Here is a 20,990-nt window from a genome sequence, read left to right on the forward strand (position 1 = left end):
GCTCGCTATATAAAACGAGCCGAATTCGAACATGGGGAGGCTTAGCTTGTAGGCTCGCGAGCCTGATGTGGCTTGGCTAAGCAGAGTCCCATTTGTTATATTTTATAAACTATGGGGACTGAAGTGTTATCTATATTCGTTAGTTTTAAAAATTTGTAAAAACAATATTTAACCCCTCGATGTAATTTGTTCTAAAACACAAAATTAAACCTCCAAATTAGATATCCCAAATCGACAAACCCTAACCCCTAAATTTGTTCTTGCAAATATTCATAATCAAAAATCAAAATCAAAATCAACATAATGGTTGTGTTGAGGAAGAAGACGAAGATGAAGATGACGAAGATGAAGATGAAGATGAAGAAGATGAAGATGGAAGCAGCGTAAGTCTGCGTAACTTGTGACGCTCTGCAAGGTGAAGATGAGATGGAGACGAAGATAAAGATGAAGATGAAGATGAAGATGAGATGAGATGAAGATGAAGATGAAGATGAAGATGAAGAAGAAGAAGAAGAATGATGTCTTAAACCACTATACAGTGTTAATGAGTAATAGCTTGAAATTCTATTTGGGGTGTCATTGTTAGTTTCCTGAATTTGAGATTACGAAAAAAAAATTTGGCTAACCTCGAGGGTGGCGATTACTCTCCGGATAAAGAAATTGATATTTGACTTGAGGACTCGTTATGGAAAAAGCGGAGCCCTTAGGAATGTGTAAAGCACGCACATCATGGGCTCGTTCTTCTTTCTTGTTATGCCTGAAAAAGTAGCGCTAATGCGGAGTCTTGTCAGCATGGGGTGGTCAGAGCTTAGGAAAGTTTCACGACCGTTCAAATGCAGCCACATCGCATAATGACGTAAGTGGCATGCCCCTATCAGTGCGGTGGGTGAATGCCAGGTTAGCGGATGGTTGGGAATCGCCCACGTGTCCAATCCTTGCATAAGTCGAGGAAATCACTTGGGCAGATGAGCAATAGAGCGCAGAGAAGGATTTACATTGTACCCACCCACTTACAGGTTTAGTAATCATTACCTTGATTCATCCTACTATAAATAGAGACACTCTCTCTCATTTGTGGGTTTAGCTAATTTTACTCCAGAATAGCTTACTTACTCTCTCTCTTGTATTCTCTAAATTGTGACTCAGCTCGCTGAATGCGACCTTGCCTTAATTTCATTAATACAATATCAGTGGACGTAGGATTCGCTTTTGAGCATCCGAACCACTTTAAACATCGCCTTTACTCTTTTGTTTTAACTAAATATTCTCATATCGCGTGTGACTTCTAAGCCCGCTAGCATTTCCCATGTGCGAATAGTTGGTGTCAAAATCAAGCATCAACATTCCTGAAACTATTTGTAAAGTGGGAGAACCAGCTGTGAACCTTACCTATTTTGTTTTAAGAGTTTAACAGACTACGTTGTGTTTGAAATATGTGGGGTTTTATCATGAGCCTTCATGTCATGTGTAATTCATCTTATATGAAAACAAAACAAAAACCACCAAATAAGTTGTGTTTGCTTGTTTTTATTAGGGGTGGACGGGTCCAAGTACCCATCCAAATTGAAAGGAATTGAAATCGGAATCGGCCAATTCCTTAGATTTGGAACTAGAATCGGAACCGGTTGGTTCCAATTCCTAGAAGTCAGGAACCGTAGGTTCTAGTTTCGGTTCTTGGTTAATTTTAATTACCCATTACTTTTAAAAAAAATGATAAATAAATTGTCTAAAACTGCAAATACACCTCTAACAGTTTATAAAAATTATAATTCAATCTCGTTTCTTATCTAGGTACCTGTATCTCGATTTAGATTATGGAACTGGAACCTACTAATTCCTGATTTCTAGAACTGGAACCTATCTTGTGAGGGCTAATTCTGGGTAGAAATCAAAGCTCTAAATATCTACCGGTTTTAATTTTGATTCTAGTTCTGACCGGTTATTTGGCACACCCCTAGTTTTTATGATGATGCAATTTTTTGGAACTGGTCGCACTTTGCAGACTAAATACGACTTATCTATAATTTTCTGTCTTAATCACGTGAGCGTGGACTTGCCACTCGACAGAAACTGCATCAACGTTATTGGTTTTCTCTTTACATACGCATCAACGTTATTGGTTTTCTGTTTACATACGCATGAGAATGCGTAAGCAGAAAAGTAAAATTAATATATATGTCTGTTTCTTATCCATGTTAATTTGGTCAGGAAGGGCTGATTTCTATAATTAGTTTAGGAGTTACGACGGACATTTTAATTTCATTATTCAAAGTCTATTTGCGTATTCACTGACGTATCATCATCACCTCAAAGAGAATATATCCGCAGAGTGCGCAATCGAATACGTAGTCATTTATGTTAGTGCATGCACAAGATACTGTGTAATAACAATTTCATTTTTCATGTTTTCGCTTTTATTGATAAGTTATGTGATTTTCTTGTTGGTTTATTATTATATTGATATTTATACATACTTTAAATTGTCTCGTTTTGTCTTCTAAAGATCATCATGTTTTTGCTTGGACTATATGTCTACATTCATTACAGCACAGTCACTGACTCACTGCCTCTATAAATGCAACACAAATCACAAATCTTCCCCTATCACTTCATCTCATCAGTCACCACAATCCACATTATTGAAAAAATCATTACAAAGCCGAATCCTAGCAGACAAAAATGGAAGACACAACCATCCTCTACTCATCTCTTTCTCTTCTCTTCATCATTCTCGCTTCAAAGCTGTTGTTTCAATCAAGAAAAAGCCGCAAAAATCTTCCTCCTAGCCCACCTTCATTACCGATTCTTGGGCACTTTCACCTCATAAAACCCCCTATGCATCAGGCTTTGCACAAGCTATCGCAAAAATGTGGTCCTATCATGTCCCTCCGATTCGGCTCCCGCCCTATGATAATTGTATCCTCATTATCAGCTGCCGAGGAATGCTTTACGAAGAACGACATCGTTTTTGCCAACCGCCCAAAGTTACTCATAGGCAAGCACCTTGGCTATAACTACACCACTCTCGTGCAATCCCCCTATGGTGATCACTGGCGCAACCTCCGTCGCATAGCTGCCATTGAAGTATTCTCATCAAATCGTCTTAACATGTTTTTATCCATTAGAAGGGAAGAAATCAAACGGCTGCTGAAAAATCTGTCTTGCGGGTCTCGCGAAGAGTTTTCAAAGTGCAGCTTAAAACAATGTTTTCAGAGTTAACGTTTAATATTATGATGAGAATGGTTGCAGGGAAGCGGTACTACGGTGATGAAGTGGAGGATGAAGAAGAGGCAAGGAGGTTTAGGAAAATTGTAAAGGAGGCTACAACATATGGTGGGGTGTCGAATCCAGGAGATTTCTTGCCTATCTTGAATTGGATTGACGGTGGTGATCTTCAGAAGACATTTTTAAGGCTAAGTAAAAACATTGATGGGTTTTTGCAAGGTTTAATTGATGAGCATAGATGTAAGAAGAGTAATTTAGAGAGCATGAATACAATGATTGATCATCTGCTTACATTACAAGAATCACAGCCAGACTATTACACTGATCAAATCATCAAAGGGCTTATACTGGTTAGTCAAGTTCTTCTTTTAATATTGAATTAATGTACGTATAATGTAGATTTATTTAAATTATCTTTAGGTTTTGGCGGGTAATTGCATGCGCTAGTTAGTGCGTCGTTGTGATTATCATAATGAGTGGCTAACGATTAAAATAGAGAGCTAGGTTATCATTCAGCTGAAACCTTGTCTCTATGCACAGAACTTCACGTGTTGATATATATATATATATATCAAGAGGGATCGTTGTCGTCTTGTTAAAACTAAATCATATCTTTTGCTACCAGATAAGACTTTTGTTCCAATTTTATAGTTGTTTATTTTTACTTCCTTTTAACTTATCATTTATTCAATTTACACGTATAGGTAATGTTACTAGCCGGAACGGATACATCAGCATTTACATTAGAATGGGCTATGTCCAATTTGGTGAATCACCCGGAAACATTGAAAAAGGCAAGAACGGAATTAGACAATCAAATTGGCCAGGATCGTTTGATGGATGAACCTGATCTATCTAAACTGCAATATGTTCAAAGTATTGTATCAGAGACCCTTCGATTATACCCGGCAGCCCCACTTCTGGTTCCTCATTCGTCATCCAGTGACTGTACCATAGGGGGATACGATGTGGCACGAGAAACAATTTTATTGGTCAATGCATGGGCCATTCATAGAGATCCCAAGCTGTGGGATGACCCAAACAATTTCAAGCCCGAGAGGTTTTACAATGAAGAGGGTCAGGCCCACAAGCTAATAATGCCATTTGGACTAGGAAGGCGGGCGTGTCCTGGAGCAGGCCTGGCTCAGCGTGTTGTGGGATTGGCTTTGGGGTCGTTAATTCAGTGTTTTGAGTGGGAAAGGATTAATGAGGAAGTGGTTGATATGTCTGAAGAAGGAAGAGGAATCACCATGACCAAAGCCAAAGCATTGGAGGTTATGTGTAGAGCTCGTCCCATCGTAAATAATGTTCTCTTTGGCTCTGACTAGAATGTTTTAAGTATGTTTGTGTGTTCTAGGTTATTTTCTTCATTAGTTTTATGCTAGCTTATTTGGGGGTTGTTTGTCTAAGCTTATGAAAATTAGCTTATAAGCAACAAGTGCTTATAAGCTAATTTTAGCTTATAAGTATTTGAAATTTTAAGCAATTATGTGTTTGGTTAAATTACTTATAATTTACTGATAAGTATTTGACGTGTTTGGTAAAATGTGGCTTATAAGTATATTTTATTATAAAATGACTAAAAAAGGTACTACATTAAACAAGGGTATACTAAGGAATTTTAAAATTAAACAAGGATAATGTGGTAATATACTTAGTCAAACTAGCTTATAAGCAGAGTGCTTATAAGCAAAAAAAAAAAAGTACCTCCCCCCCAACTTATTTTTTTTGGCTTATAAGCTTAACTTATAAGCTAAAAAATGTTATAAACAAACATGTCAGCTTAATTTTAGAGCTTATAAGCTAGTTTGACCAGCTTATAAGCTTAGACAAACACCCCCTTGGGTGGGGGACTTTTATTAAGTGTTCTTAATAGTCAATGGGATGTCTTGTGTGGTGATATATATAGCATTAGTTAATTATATCCACTGCTGTATCTTTTCTATCAATTATAATGATGTTTGTACACATACTGTTATAAGTTTTCTTCTGTAAAATCAGTCTGCATTGTGGCAATTATTCGATGAGTGTATTAATGAAATTTTTTTTTTTTTTTTTTTTTTTTTTTTAACAGTCATTCAAGTATATTTTAAAGTTAAAATTTTATAAAACTCGCAATGATTAATCATAAAAGGTGTTGATACGAAAGTTTGCACCAACCCGAGAGATTCGATTGACCTTAGTGGAATCGGAACAGATGTGTCCATGATTTAATGAAAATTAGCAATTATATAATTAAAGAGCAAAAATAAGCGATGATAAGAGACAATTTTTAAAGTGGTTTGACAAGTTTAAATCTTGAGCATACGTTCACTATTTCTCTTATTGAATGAGAATTATAAATGATGAATCTTTTCCTCAAACAATTGCCCAGCTCCCAGAAAACAAGTTGTAGACGGTAAAATCTATGGTTACCGAATGGGAGATATGATCCCGTGAGATTGAGGCCATTAGCAATCTATTGCACCTGCACACACAAAGAAATAAGCATGAAACGAACAGAAAACACTAAGGTGGTGTTTGCCATAGGCACTCTAACACTCAAATCAGCAAGGCTGAATGAGGCTAATTTAGTGAGGGTAAGAGAAGGAGAGGGTTATCGAAAGTTTAGTTGGAGACTAGAACTATGGTGGCGGTGTAAAACTCTTAAGGGTGAGAACTAGGGGGTTTGAAGGTGTAATGTTGAATGCCTTATTAGAGGACAAACTTGTGTTTATATAGCAATCGTAAGATCTCCAAATCCTAGCAGGACTATGAGTCCATAATGGTTGAGGTTTAGTGAACAGGAAAGTCTTCAATTTACTTGTCTTAGTAGGAGAAGGAGTCTTATTTGGTCTAAGATTCGGATCTTAGACGAATTAGGATGTATGTGGATTTCCTAAGGGGAATGTGGATAATACTGAAAATAGGATGTAGACAGCCTTGGGGTTTAAGTAAACCCTAGGTCTAATAAGTGATCTTGGATCAATGGGCCTAGGCTCAGATAAACTAATGGTGAGGCCTAAGTGAATCAAGGCCTTAGTGATTTGAGTTCAATCTGTGAGTAGCCTAGTGGGTGTAATGGACTGACCCATTACACAAATTCTGCTATGGGCCCGACCAGAATTAGGCCAAGGATCTGAGCTCTGTTAAAGGTGTTTAGCTTTTGAGCCTATTGAGGCTAAGGACATTTTTTATCCCTAACAGTTTGCCCCCCACTCTTTAAGTTAAGGAGTACTTAACTTAGAGAGCAGTTATTGCTGTGTAAAGGTGTATTTAGTTGGTTTTCCTATCCGGCTGGGCGAGTATCAATGTAGATGCTAGGTCTTCAGTTCATGGAATCAGGTCTTGAGTATAATTCCTCGTATGAAGGTGGCTCATTTGGTGTGCCAAGCCAAGTGGGTGAGTATGTAGATTGCAATTTTGTTCTCGCTTGGTGCATCGAGCCGAGTGAGAAAATGCAATAAGTGGAGACCTCAATCGGTGCATCGAACCGAGGGAGGGTATGCTGAATATCCAATGGCATCTTCACTTGGTACATTGAACTGAGTGAAAGATGTGTGCTTCGTTGAAGATGTGTTCCATTCGGTGTATCGAACCGAGTGAGAGGATGCGAGGCATACCCCGTGAAGGTGTCCTCACTCGATGCATTGAACTGAATCGAGTGAGAGGAAAATTGATTTCTAGGAGAAGCGTTCACTCAGTGCCTTGGACCGAGTGAGTAGAGATAGCAAAATCTTCAAGGATATTCTCCTGGTTCACAATATCGAGTGAGTATTAACTTGTAGGAAGGTCAAATTTCTTCCTAATGTACCCATTTGGTCGTGTAAACTGAGTGGTTGGATGTGGGTGTCTTGTATCATAGGGTGATATTTTCATTCGGTCGAGCAGACTAAGCAATTGGTTGGTGCCTTTAGGGCTCTACGTGCATGAGGCGGCAACCCTAAATTTTGATCGAGAAATGCAAATCCGAGTAACTTATCTCTCGACATGTGTACATGTACGGTTGAGATCTCCTTTTTATGCTTGGGCGGGAAAGGAAGAGTCACATTGTTTAATGACCAATCGGAGTTTACCACGTGTACCCTTTGTTAGCTTTGTAATTAAAGGTGCAGAAGCTATTGTTCATTTCCATTTCTCTCCCGTTTTTCTCTTCCTTCTTTTTTTCTTCTCTATTTCATTACTTCTTCTACAACGGTGAGGAGATCTTGACGATTTCAGCCATTTTCACTGTAAACACTACTCTCTTTTGTTGTTTTTCATTTCCTTTCAGCCTTTCTTTGTGTTTTTAGTATTTTTGAAGAAGTTTGGGCGAGGTTTAGCAGATTTTTTAGAAGAGTTTGAAGAAGAAGAGGCGTGAGGTTATCTGGTTTGAACTAGGAGTTTCGGTGGTGATTTGACTTTTTGGATTTAGTGTTTAGGGGATTTTGAGTGTTTAAGATTGATTTGGTGTGGTTTCTTCAGTGTTTAGAGGAGAGGTTTTGGGTTTTGAAGCCGTTTACTATGGCTTCGTTTGGTTGGATTTTGGGAATACTACTTTTAGTATTCCCAAAAAAGTTAAACAGTAAAATACCCAAAAACTCACAATATTATTCAACTTTATTCAACATTTTTTAAACCCCTTAAATTTGTTAATTCAATTAAATACCCCTAAATATTTTTAATGTTTTTGTTACGGCGACTCCGGCCACCCTCCGGCGGTGGTGGCCGGCTGTCCGTATTTGAGGGTAGATTGGGAGTGTTTTTGTTAACTTTTAATATTTTATTATAAGGGGTGTTTTGTAAAAAAACAAACATATGGGGTATTTTACAATTTGTAAATCCTACATCGTAATACCCACCCAATTCAACTTTTTTTTTAACTTTTTTCAAAAAACTTTTCCCAAAAACACAAAATTATGAACCAAACGGAGTCTATGTATTTTTGGTTGATTTTTGGAGTTTTTAGGTTTTTGGTGAGATAGAAGATGGAATTGATTTACATAAGGTTTCCACTCGGCTTTGCTTGTCTTAGTCTGCTTGACTGAGCTAAGTGAGGTGGTTCATTGAGGGCTGGAGATTGAAGTTTTTCGAATTGGAGCTAAGGCACCCAAGTTATTTGGTCTGTCAGATCGAGTGGAGAGAACCAAATTGTGAGTTGGAAAGTGTTGGGGTATGGTCACTCGGTCGTCCTAACCGAGTCGAGTGTGTTTGAGAGTTGGGACTAAAACCAGCACGTGAAAGCATTAGGCAGTCGGTTACCTTGGATGAGTGGGTGCGTTTGGAGCTAAAGATAAGACTTAGCCTTGGAGAATCAGTTGGTCGCTTGGGTCGAGTGGAATAAGGAGTGGATTGTTGAACTTCAATGTCATAGTCAAAGTCGGGTGAGTTGAGGGGGCAGGTATGTAGGGTGGCAATGAGTATGAGGGAGCCCTAACAATGGTGGTGATGCCAGAGGGTGGAGACATACTTGTAGGCATACCGAAGGGGTTGAGTGTAGTTGCTCCCGAGCCGAATGGTGATGATTCTAGTGAAGATATTTCAGATGGGCAAGGGACGAATGAGGAAGACTCTGATGATTCTAATGGTTCTAAAGACTTGCCCTCTACTAATGGTGATTCGGAGGGGGAGTTGAGACGGTCTGGCAGTAGGATATTGAATGTGGATTATCCACTCTTGCTAAAGGAGAATGATGTGTGGAGGATCAGGACGCTATACCATATTCCTGAATCGGTTGAAATAAGGTTACCCAAGTTGTACGAGAGGGTTGACTGGAAAGCCAAAGGTTGGGTAAGTGTTTATGAGAAGTGGTTTCATGATGGGCTAAGACTTCCAATACCCTACCTCATCTGGGAGGTGCTGAACCACTTTATGATTGCGCCAACCCAAATCATGCCAAATGGGTTGAGACTGCTGATGGCTTTGGAGGTTATCTTTGTGCAGAATCAAGTAATGTTTGGGTTGCATAAGTTGTTATACTCATATTTTTTGAAGGAGCAAGACAAAGATAAGGGTATATACGCTGAAGAAGCAGGACAAAGATAAGGGTAGATATGCGGTGACACTGAGGCACGACTAGATCCACCTTGTAACAAATCTACGGTCGAGTGACAAAAATTGGAAGGAGCGCTTCTTCTTAAGGGGCAAAACAGTATTTGGAGAGAGAGGTCAGGGCGAGATCCCCTACACCTGGCAAGCAGCTGGTGAGAAACTTATTCTTGACTTGTATTTTGATTACTAAAGTCTTATTCTATTTTTCCTTTACAAATCCTGATTACAACTGATCTGGGCAGAGTGTGGACGGCTTGGACGTGCCAACTAGAGAGGTTCTTGCCATACCAAAGGAGTAGAGGAATTGGCAAGTGGTGTTGGAGGAAGCTAATTTAAGGGCGAGTCACCTGTGGGCTGGAGTTGGGGAGATTCAACAAGGTACCCCCTTCCCTTCGTTTAAGCAGACGTGGAACGTGCTGCTCGTTCGCTATTACAATCATATTTTGTTTTGTAAGTCAAGCCTAAACCTACTAACTATTGAGGAATTTACGATTATAGAAGGACTTATGAAGAAGTTAACCATCTTGAGTACGAGTGAGTCAATTGCGAGGCATTCCGAAAAGAGCAAAAAAGACTCTTCAACTAGGAAGAAGAGGAGGGCGGAGGGTGTGGTTGTGACTCCACCCAATCGGCTTGTTGTGACTGGGGCCGGGTCATCTAAAATGATGGCTTTGGATGAAGAGAGCAAGATGTTCACTTTCAATGTCCCAGCTTCCGCGTCAACTTATTCTGATGCAACTTCTATGAACAAGTTGGCTAACTCATTCTTGTTTCATGCGGATGAGAGTTGGCTGAATCAGATGGGTGTGGCTGCAGTTGCTAATGGGGGGTTTCTTGCGCCTTCTAGGTATGAATCATACTTTTATTTACTTGCATTCGTTGTGTGACTTAACACTGATTGAGTGATTTTGTGTAGGTTTTCACGAGCAGTTTATATCTTAGGAAGTCCACCTTGGCATAGGAGAAGGAGATTCAAGAAATCTCCAAGTCCAACACTACCTATATATGAAAGAGGTGGCGACCCAAAAGGCCGAGAGGGAGAGCAAGCAATGGGTGAAGGATGTCGAAGCTGAGTTGGAATGATTGAAGAAGGAATTGATAGAGAAGGATGTAGAGATTGAGTCGCTGAGGAGTCAATGCCTAAACATTGGCGATGACGCTATCATTAAGGCAAAAGGAGAGTTGATGCTAGATTACAGGTCCAGGAACACTGCTCATTGGAATCGATCATACCCTAATGATCGCATCCAACTTTGGCGAGAGATGGAGGAGGAGGGGGCTACCAAACAAGTCGATCATACGGAGGAGCAGATCAAGGAGCAGATTAAACGATTCATACCAAATATGTGTGTGTGATAACTTTATTGTAACTTTGGGGGGCTGGCCACCAATTACCACATTTCAAGGAATCATTACACAAACACTTTTGTCATATTCCACCCAAAGACATAATAATGATTTTTGTTATTTAATCATTAAATCATTTCAAAACTTTTCAAAAAAGTCATGCATGATATAAATAAATGGGTTTTTTTTTACTTCAAAAGTAATCATTTTATGACACAAGTTATTTTAAATAAAGTAATAATTTTGATGACATATTTATCTTTAAAAAAATAATCATGTCATCTAGCATCATCATTTTTTATTCTATTCAAAAACAAATTATTACATTTCAAAAATATAATAATTTATGCCAAACAATAATGCATTATATAATAATTTAATCAAATTAAATATCATGCATAAAATTACCATGATCATGCATACATAGCATCATAATTCATTACATGAATTAATAATCTATAACTTCATGCCATCATTATTTTCCACTACTAAACACTTGCAACATTTGCATACTCTTCATACAAAATACACTTTAATCAAATTAAAGGATAACACCTTTATCATGTCAAAGTATAAACAATTTAATCAAAGTCATGAAAATGTACATGCATGATTATTTCTTAAATAAATCTTTGAGCATACATCATGCAACATTTCCCAAAACATTATTCATTATAGTATGAATGAGATGACCAGTTTTATGGCAAAAATTAGTCATGACTAAAAATGACAAAGAAAAAAGTCATAAGACACACATGCATGTAGTTCTCAATACATCTCATGCAATAACCATCATCTGAGCATACATAATCACATTGTAACTCATCTAATCATGTTAGAGCAAAAAAAAAACACATCTTGACAAAGTATGGATATGGCTGAATCATATACATGCATCATATATGCTTATTTCAACTTACAACTCATTTAATACAAAGGTATGCTTATTAACATCATTACCATAATTCAAAACACATGAGAATGACATGAAAAACAAACATTTACCTTTGATCTAGGTGTGGCCGAGACATGCATGTAAAGAGTTGGGATGAAAAACTCATTTTTTGAACCAAAGCACTATCATGCAAACTCAACCATGTATGATGAACAGGTGAACACATGGAATATCATGACTTTTGCTAAAAACTGACATGCAAAGAGCTTTTAAGCTCTGATACCATTTGAAAAACCTATGAAGAGGTGGCGGAAAAATGATGGAAAGCATGTAAACAAGACATGCAAGCAAAGATATGGATTAAAGGATTCAAACAACCTTAAATAAAGTATAAATGAGCATTATATCTTCTCCTAGTGCTTCGATTTGATGAAGCCAAGATTCAAAACTATGAATCCTCCACACTTTAACACCACGTTGAGAGAAAGAGAGGGTGGCCAAACCAAAGAGAGAGCTTGTGTTTTTCTTTTGAGTGAACAATGAACAACTTAACCTAAAATGCAACCTTTTGCATTTATATATACATGAGTCATTGTATAATTACTTCTTTTCACTTGCATGCCCTAATAAAATCTTATTTTAAAAGGCGCCCAAGCATTTAGTAATTTGGCCTTTGAATAATCAATATTATTCAAGGACCCATGTAAACTACACTAGTTTACATTAACAATCCACAAGTTTACCTTTTTGCCCTTTAACTATTAAAAGATTATTTTAGTTCACATCATTTATCTTAACACTTTAAGATATCTTAATTAAATACAATTAATTATTGATTGACCATTTTAACCTTTAAAATGTCACGAATAATTTTCTATGTAACAATTACCATAGAAATCATGTCATTACTTTCGGAAGGTGCTAACCCTCTTCGGATAATCATTTCTCTCTCTTATCCTTCTCTAACTTCTCAAAGCTATTAGCGTGACCATGTAGGTCTACTATGGATTAGCCGTGAGCTAGTTTCAGATGAATACAAAAACCTATTCGGAGGCCTAATGACTATGGTATACATAAATCAATGTGCCATAGCCCCAAAACCACGATGAAGAAATACTTCATCGAACCCTTTTCAGATCATATGCCCCATGCAGGTAAAGTCCCTTCATTGATATATCCTGATCGAGTACGGATTCATGAAACATCAAAATCCTAAACTGGATCTTCTACCGAATTGTCGATCAATATGTCCAAAACTTGTCATCATGAACCTACTTTCGTGTAACTAATAATATACTCTAGCCAGAGATTTTGGTTTTTGACATTTATCGATGTTCGTCTAGGAATTCGGATCCGGATGGAGTCAACGATACTCTTGATCCTATATTTTCGAGTCAATGGATCTCGTCTTGACCATCGTTCGTTTCCACATATGAAAAACGCATGACCAAATAGGCTTTATCATACGAAACATGACTAGTCTCATACTTATACACTATATGAACCATACGTATCCGTATTGGATCTGACTACGATGTCTTAGGTCAAAGGACTACATCGTGCACTAATATAACCAAACGATAAATCATTGACTTCATGTTTTTTCAAGTGATTTGTCGTTATTCAGTCACGTTGGAAAAATAGTTCACCAACCGCTAATCCATACTAATGCCCTAGTGACATGACTATCATCGTCATCCTTACTTAAACTTTTATTGGGGGTTGATAATCCATGGATTATACAGTTTTCTTTAGACTTTTTATTTGGATTTCAGGTACTTTTTGGTGCATTTTGACCTGAATTGTTGTTTAATTCTTTACATTTTGTGTTTCAGGTTAAAATGGACATTTTTGAGCAAATAAGGACAAAATTTGAAGTTTTTGACTTAGAAGTTAGCGGATCTCAGAAGTTAGGAGAGTTCTGAAGCAGGATAAAGCATGATGAGGCTTGTTCCAAAGGGAGAGCATCGAGAATCGAAGAAGGAATCGAAGAAGCAAGCAGAGTGGCAGTTCTGTAAATTCAGAAATTGTCAAGTAGCTTCGCCTCGACGAAGATTTGTCCTTCGTCGCGGCTAGGTGTGCATACGAGCCGAGCCGAGCCGAGTAGTAGGCGGCTCGAGCTCGGCTCGGTGAGATAAGGTGCGAGCACGAGCTCGAGCTCGAGCTCGTCGAGCTCCAGCTTGTGAGCTCGAGCTCGGCTCGTCAATTAAACTACATGGCTCGAGCTCGACTCGGCTCGACTCGTATAGTTTCGAGCCGATCCGAGCCGAGCCGAGTTCGATCTCGAGCCAAGCTCGTTTGCAGCTTTTTCCCAGCAAATCAAAGCACAGCGTCTTCTTCTTCTTCTTTCATTTCCCAAAACTGCCTCTTCTATCAATGTGAATTACACTCCAATTTACACCTTCTTCTTCCACAACTCTTTTTCATTCTCTCTCTCTTCAAACCCAGCTTCAACTATTGCAATATTTTCATTTTTTGTGTAAAAGAACACATTTGTCTCTCATGAACTCAACAACTCATCTGGGTTTTTCTCAAAACACATTTTACACAGCAAATCAAATGAACAAATCAGTCATTGACGGTAATTCTGGACTGATCAATTCTTTAGTTTTCTTCATCGCATATGATTGATCTTTATGAAAAAGAAACATTTCTGGAGCGTGTGGTGCTCTGAAACGCAAAGCAAATGGCTTTGTATATAACGTGTAATGAGCTGTCATAAACGCAAAGCACCCACAAAGTTTCAAGTGTTTTAAGTTCAAGAAACAGAGCTCTGAAACTGCTCATTTCAACTAGATTTGTCATCTTTTGGTAGTAGGTAAAGCTAATCAATGGTTTTCTTCGTTTTTCCACTTTGGCAGATGGCTTGTGTTTCATGTAATGTCTTTGATATATAAGGCATCTACTTATATGTTGATGATTATAACGAGCTGGTTTGCATCCGAAAAAGTTTCAACTGTAACATGTTCGTATTTTACACATGTGCGAGGTTGCAGAGATTTTTTCTGTCGAAAGTAGAACAGAACTTTCAGTGCACGTTCTTCTTTTTTTATTTTTTTTTATTTTCGCATTGTGTAATATTATGTGGGCAAACCTGGTTTTAGATTTCTGTTTTACATTCTCTGTCTATTTTCCTTATTGTCGAGATTCAATGTTACTGGAGAGAGGAGAACCAAAAATGAAACAAACACTCTGTTTTTGGATCTCTGTTTTTATTACCAGTTTTTTGAAATACTGCAACATCAGTTTTTATATTTGGATTTGATCAATAGTGTGATTTTACTTTTTAAACTATTAACATACTAAAATTGTTAACTTTGTAAATTTCGTCTAGGACTCAAAGTTATTGTTGTGGCATTTTGTAACTTTGTAACTTTGTAACTTTGTAAATTGAAGTTCTTGGGGTTACTGCAATAGAGGGACCGTCTACAGGTGAATTTTGCTATTGTTGTGGCATTAAGAAATGTTAATTTTAGCACAAAATATAGCAATTCTATACTGTTTATTTATTATTTGTCTAAGCGATGCATTCTAGTGGTATCCAGATATAAAGTTATTTCATTATTTTGTACTCTTTTATAAGTCCTGGGACTCGTGTTTGCAACTGAAAGAAACTAAGCTGAAATTTTGTAGGCTCGTTAATTTATCCAGAAAAATTTAGTATGATTAATAAGAATTAAAGCACACACTTCAAATGATAATGCAACACACATTATCTAGCTTACACTTGATTATTTTTTCAGTTTTATTAGCTGATTAAATTAAGATGTTTTATATAGTTTATGCTGATATGCGTGGTGCCTATTCCAGAAAAAAAAGCCACTGCATTTTAGATAGGCCAATGGACAAATACTAGAAAACAAAAACTGATTGCATGTGGAGGAAATTGTCAGCGGCATTAATATGCCTCCTCAAATCAACTTCTCAAACCTGCATTAATCTTGAGCTTAAACCATTTTCTCAAGTCAACTCATTAAACTTCAAAATTCACATTTAAAATTGCAACAAATACTTGAGCATCAGCTCCAACAAATTGCAGCTCTGCAACAATCAACTCATCAAACCAATACAATCAACTCCTTAAACCAACCTGCATTAATCTGCAGTGCAAATCAACTGCAATTCAACCATTAAACCTGCAGTTCTACACTAATACTTGCAGAAATCTGCAGTTCTGCAACAAGCAACTCCTCAAACCAAGCGCATTAATTGCAGTGCAAATTAACTGCAACTCAGCCATTAAACCTGCAGTTCTACACTAATACTTGCAGCAAATCTACAGCTCTGCAAAAATCAATTCCTCAAATCAACCTGCATCAGTTAAAACTAATCAGCAGAAACTTGAACATGCTATGAAGAAAATTGCAGCCATTGGGATGAACTCTAATAAGTACCAAAACACCAATAAGTTCAGTACCAAAAACACCATAAGTAACTAAAGACCAAGAAGGAAAAAAAAACACATAGAAAAGAAATTATTGAAACAAGAAATATTCCAGTATATGTGAAAAGCAGGATACAATATACATAACAATTCATCAAAATGCTCACAAACAAAGTCTTTTAAGATACATTTGAATTTGCCTCATGCTCGAATTTCCCTAGCTTTCCACACTTGAACTTGCCACCATAATGCTGCCAGCCATACCCAAAATTTCCCCACATATATGGATTAGTGCAAACTAGCAAAATTAATAAACTAATTTCTCATAAAAGTTCAACATTTACTATCACAATGTCAGATTCCACCAAAACTTGATAGGATCGGAAGCTAAAACTCCCTATTTGTCTTCTGTTTCTAAAAAACAAAAAGGAAAATATATTGTTTTAGTTTCATAATGCTATAATATGACCAAATTAATCCATTTAATAAAATGGATATAGAAATATGAAACTTACTTTGTAACTTTTCTTGACTCATAGGATTGCGACACCAATCACCACCACAGAGTAGCTTTGCACGGTATCGGGAGACAACGATGATCGATAAGTGTCAATAACTCGACTCCCTGCACTGAAAGTTGCCTCTGAAGCGACCGTGGTGATTGGAATAGCAAGATATTTCGAGCCATCTTAGATAGATGCGATAGTTCGTTTGATTTACCTTCCACCACTGTAACGCATCAAATGAGGTATCATCCTCGTCCCATAACAAACATTTCTCCTCTAGATAACGATCTAACTCAGATTTCTCATGTTGCATCGTTTCAGTGTCCTAACAAATTGACAGAACCGTGAACTAGAACGTTTAGGGCGTTGTACATTGTCCCGTGAACTTGACTGCTTTGCACAGGTGGTTCACTGTTGGCAGATTGGTTTCCGCTGCCTATTCCTCATAAATCTCATACAGGCAGCTTGCACTTACTCCATTTTGGCTTGTGCTTCTTCATTAGGATACATTTGTGGGTAGGCAAATTCCAACATCCTCATTTTCATCCTCGGATCCAATACAGCTGCAATTGCCATTACGAAATTGCATTCCCCCCATAATTGTCAAACTTTCTTTTCATCTTTCCCACCATTGACCGAATGAAATCATCATCATCAGAACACTTTTCATCTAGCAACCTTTTATGTCAACAATTCTTGCAAAATAAGTTAGAAGTGGGGTACTCACTCCGACTATGACATTAGTTGCCGAGTTGAATGCTTCCAAAATCTCACACACTTTATTTAGGTCTTCCCAATCTTCATCTCTTGGGGCAAAGGTAAAGTTATTATCCAACTAACTAACATTGGAAACACATCTCTATAATCAATTGCAAGTTTCAACATCTGATAAGTAGAATTCCACCTCGTTTTGCAATCAAGTATGGGTTTCCGTTTGGGCAACTGTAACATTTGAACAATCTCTACAAACATAATTGCTCTAGTCTCTGATTGTTGATATAAAATACAGTCACGTATGTCTTGAATGATGGGCTTAATCTGGGATAGCCCATCTGAACCATGAGATTCAATATGTGTGCCGCGCATGCACATGAAACAACTTCCCACCACACAGTAGCTTCTTCTTTCTCCCAAATTGTCCTTCAAAATCTTGATTGCCGCATCATTACTTGAAGCATTGTCAACCGAGTACTGAACACCTTGTTCTCAATTCCCATTCAATTAAACATAGAATAGCAGCAGCGATCTCAACACCAGGTCGAGGAGCCGGTATATGAACAAAATGAGCACACGCTTCTGCAACTTCCAATCATTATCAATAAAATGTCCAGTGACAACCATGTACTCAAGCTCTGATTAGAAGAATTCCATAGATCAGTTGCAAACTAATCTTGGTAATCATCTTAAGCAAAATAACCAACTTTCTTTTGTATCTCATACACAGTCATACAATGTTGTTTCAAAGCAGTACGCGTTATATTCTCCCATAGTGGATACCACATTTTGCATCATGTAAAACCCTCCTCCTCCACAACTGTAAATGGATGCTCATGCATGAGCCCAGTTTGCAGTAGTTCCCGCATCAAATTCATATCAAACTTGGCATCTGAAAATGCAAGTGCAGATCGCATTGAGTATCATCGTTGAATGGGTGGCCGAAAAAACAACTGTGTTGCATCTGACTACCTATTCTCTTCAAACATGATTTCAAATGTCTTGCAACTGAGTTGTGCTCTTGGTCTCCGTTATTGCAAGCTTTGCCTTGCAATGAATACACTCTCCCTTTGTAGAACCATCGATAGAACTACCTCTTTAAATTCTTTCCAAACGGTGATGGCTTTGGTCGTTTTTTCCTTGAAAAGGATTAACTTGCTCATCCTCAGTACGAGGGGTAGAAGCATCAACACCAACATCGGGTGTGCCTATGGGTGTCGCATCGTCATCAGACCAGGTTTCAAAGATATCTTTTCTGGTTGCATTTGTGAAGTGGAAGGGTATGTTGGATTGGGGGTGAATGACGGATGCTCCATTGGAATAAACAAATCCCTCTGCAAAGAGAATATGTCAAAATGCGAAATCAAGTAACTTTGACTTGTTAACTTTTAATACAATAGATGAATAGAATAACATGGTTACTATTCAACACATCGTTTTAGCTTGTTCAGTAAAATTTTCTCATGTCTTGTGTGTGACATAAGAGTACTTTGATGAAATATTTATTTTATTATGTTGATTTCTTTCCAGACCTTGATGAAAGCAACTTTGTAGATTTTTAAAGTGGGGGATAATTGTTCATTTCCATGGCATAGGGAACACAAATAAAACAATATTTTACTGAATTTATCGTTAGTTTTAAAGTGGGAGATTGTGAAGTTTCAAAGCTAACTACTTAACAGTTAGCCAAGACAACTCGGTCAACAATTATATCCTAATACCATCCCTTAAACAAAGTCTCTAAGACTTGGCACTACTTTAGTAGTCAACATTACCAACTATCCTACATTCTCCCGTGAACAAAACCTCTATAACTTTCCACTAATTTATTGGCCACATTACACATTCTATAGTCACATTACCAATCTGCAGAAAAATGCACCTTAGTTCAAGCTTCTAATTCTTTACTCCATGGCCAAATTTGTTTGCCAATAACAACCTGCAAGACTTCATCACAGATAATTGAATCTGCAATCTACCGATAAAGAACCAACCAATGATACTCTATACTTAAAGGAATTGCCAACAATAAACCAATAATATTCTACTACTAAAGGAATATGCCTCAGAATAACCAAGTCGTCAAACTAACAGGTAAATTCAGCAACTTCATCAATCTCCCACTTAAAAAACTAACAGGTAAAACATTATTTTAGGCAGCAGCTGAACAAACATGTGATTAGCAATAACCTTCTCTTAGAGGCATTTCATCAAACAAATAACAACTTCTCTAAGACTTCCAAAAATTAATGCAACTGATAACCCATCTTCCAATTTCAAATAGCAGCAAAGTCAACATAAACCCAGAAGAATTTGTAACTAAAGAGAGAGGAAAACAAGAAATTGTAATCAACTTAAACAAGTAGAATGAGACTCACGGCAAGACACAACTTTGGGTGTCAAAAAGTAGGAAAATGTACCTTGGGGCAGCAGGGAAGTGAAGAAGAGAAGACGATGGTGGACGGCAGCAGGGAAGTGAAGAGAGAAGACGTGCTGGACAATGGTGGTTTCAAATCTGCGCTGTGTTTTGAGGTGAATAGCTGACTCTGTTTTTGGCCGAAAGAATGATTGATTTCAGATTTTAGGGGAAATATTAACACAGTCGATCTCTGCTAGATGAGTCTCCCAGTTCGCCGAACAGCTCGCGCTGAATAGTGCGAGTCGAGCCTGAAAAGCTCGACAGTTTTCACGAGCTTGACATTGAGCTCGAACTCGAGAAACTACGTTCTTTGCCGAGTCGAGCCCGAGCTCGACACTAGTCGAATCCGAGTAGCTCACGAGCTACTCGGTTCGACCGAGTCCTAGTCGCGGCGAAATACGCTAGACACGCTCCAGATCTGTTTCTTCTTCGCCGCGGCGACGGTCATTATTTGCAGTTTTGTTAAACGCACAGTTTTACTTTGTGCATGTTTTTGGGCAAGGTATAAAAGAAAAAACTAAGCCTTTTGTCCAAGGGTCTTCGTTTTTAGGTTAATAGCGTTACATATTCTTTGGATGAGTTTTGAGCGATTTTGGATTGTAACAAGGGTGAGTTTGATTCTAACTAAGGGATTCATCTTTTGGGGAGATTTTCTCTTTTATCGTTTCATTTATGTTGAACTTGATTATTGTGTTTTTCGTTTTGTATTATTAATTTAGCTATGAACTAACCATTTTTGGGTTAGGGTTTTGATTGTAGTTTGGATTTTAATGGGTAAGTGTTTGATTGTTTTATTTTCATATGAGTATGCTTTGGTTGTGTGTTACTTGAGTTTTAATGCTTTATGTGATGAACAGATGAGATTGAGAAATGAGTCATGTTAGGCTTCTTGGGGAATCACCATTATAATATTGGATGCTAGAGATAGATTCAAGAGTTAATGAAATCATGTAGTGGATTCTTTTGCTTAATGAGTTTGGAATTGTAACCTTCAAATTGTTGGGTGCGGAAGGTCAATAAGGATGAATAGGAAAACATAGCCGATAGTGTATGTTAACATCTTAGTGAGTTCGATTTACAACCATTGCGTATGAATGTGAGTAGTGTTGTAATTTTTAGGTTTAACCCATAAATCCAAATGAAGTCAAAATCCTACCTGTTTTAATTGAATTGATTATCCGTGTTTTAATATTTCACTCTTAGTTAGATTTTAGTTAAAATTATTGTTAAGTTTAATTGCAATTAGCTCCCATCAATCCAAAGAAGTCGTTTGCTTCAACTTGATAACATTAGGAAACTTAGTGTAGCTAACAATCCTCGTGGGAACGATACTTTACTCATCATTTTATTATTGTGCGATTAGTACTTGCTACATTTTGCATGTTATAGGAAACACGCATCAAGTTTTTGGCACCGTTGCCGGGGATTGTTTTAAGTAACATTGAGTCTTCTATAGTTAGCTAGATTGGAGTTTTTATTTTTTGTTTTTTT

The 20,990-nt window shown here is 37.6% G+C and overlaps 1 pseudogene; it reads left to right on the forward strand.

Moving 5' to 3' along the window:
* The first annotated feature begins 2,677 nt into the window (after positions 1 to 2,677).
* On the forward strand, positions 2,678 to 4,614 carry LOC116109399 (annotated as a pseudogene).
* The last annotated feature ends 16,376 nt before the right edge of the window (positions 4,615 to 20,990 follow it).

This window comes from Pistacia vera, unplaced genomic scaffold (genome assembly GCF_008641045.1).
Source record: "Pistacia vera cultivar Batoury unplaced genomic scaffold, PisVer_v2 Contig579, whole genome shotgun sequence".
Classification (NCBI taxonomy): domain Eukaryota; kingdom Viridiplantae; phylum Streptophyta; class Magnoliopsida; order Sapindales; family Anacardiaceae; genus Pistacia; species Pistacia vera.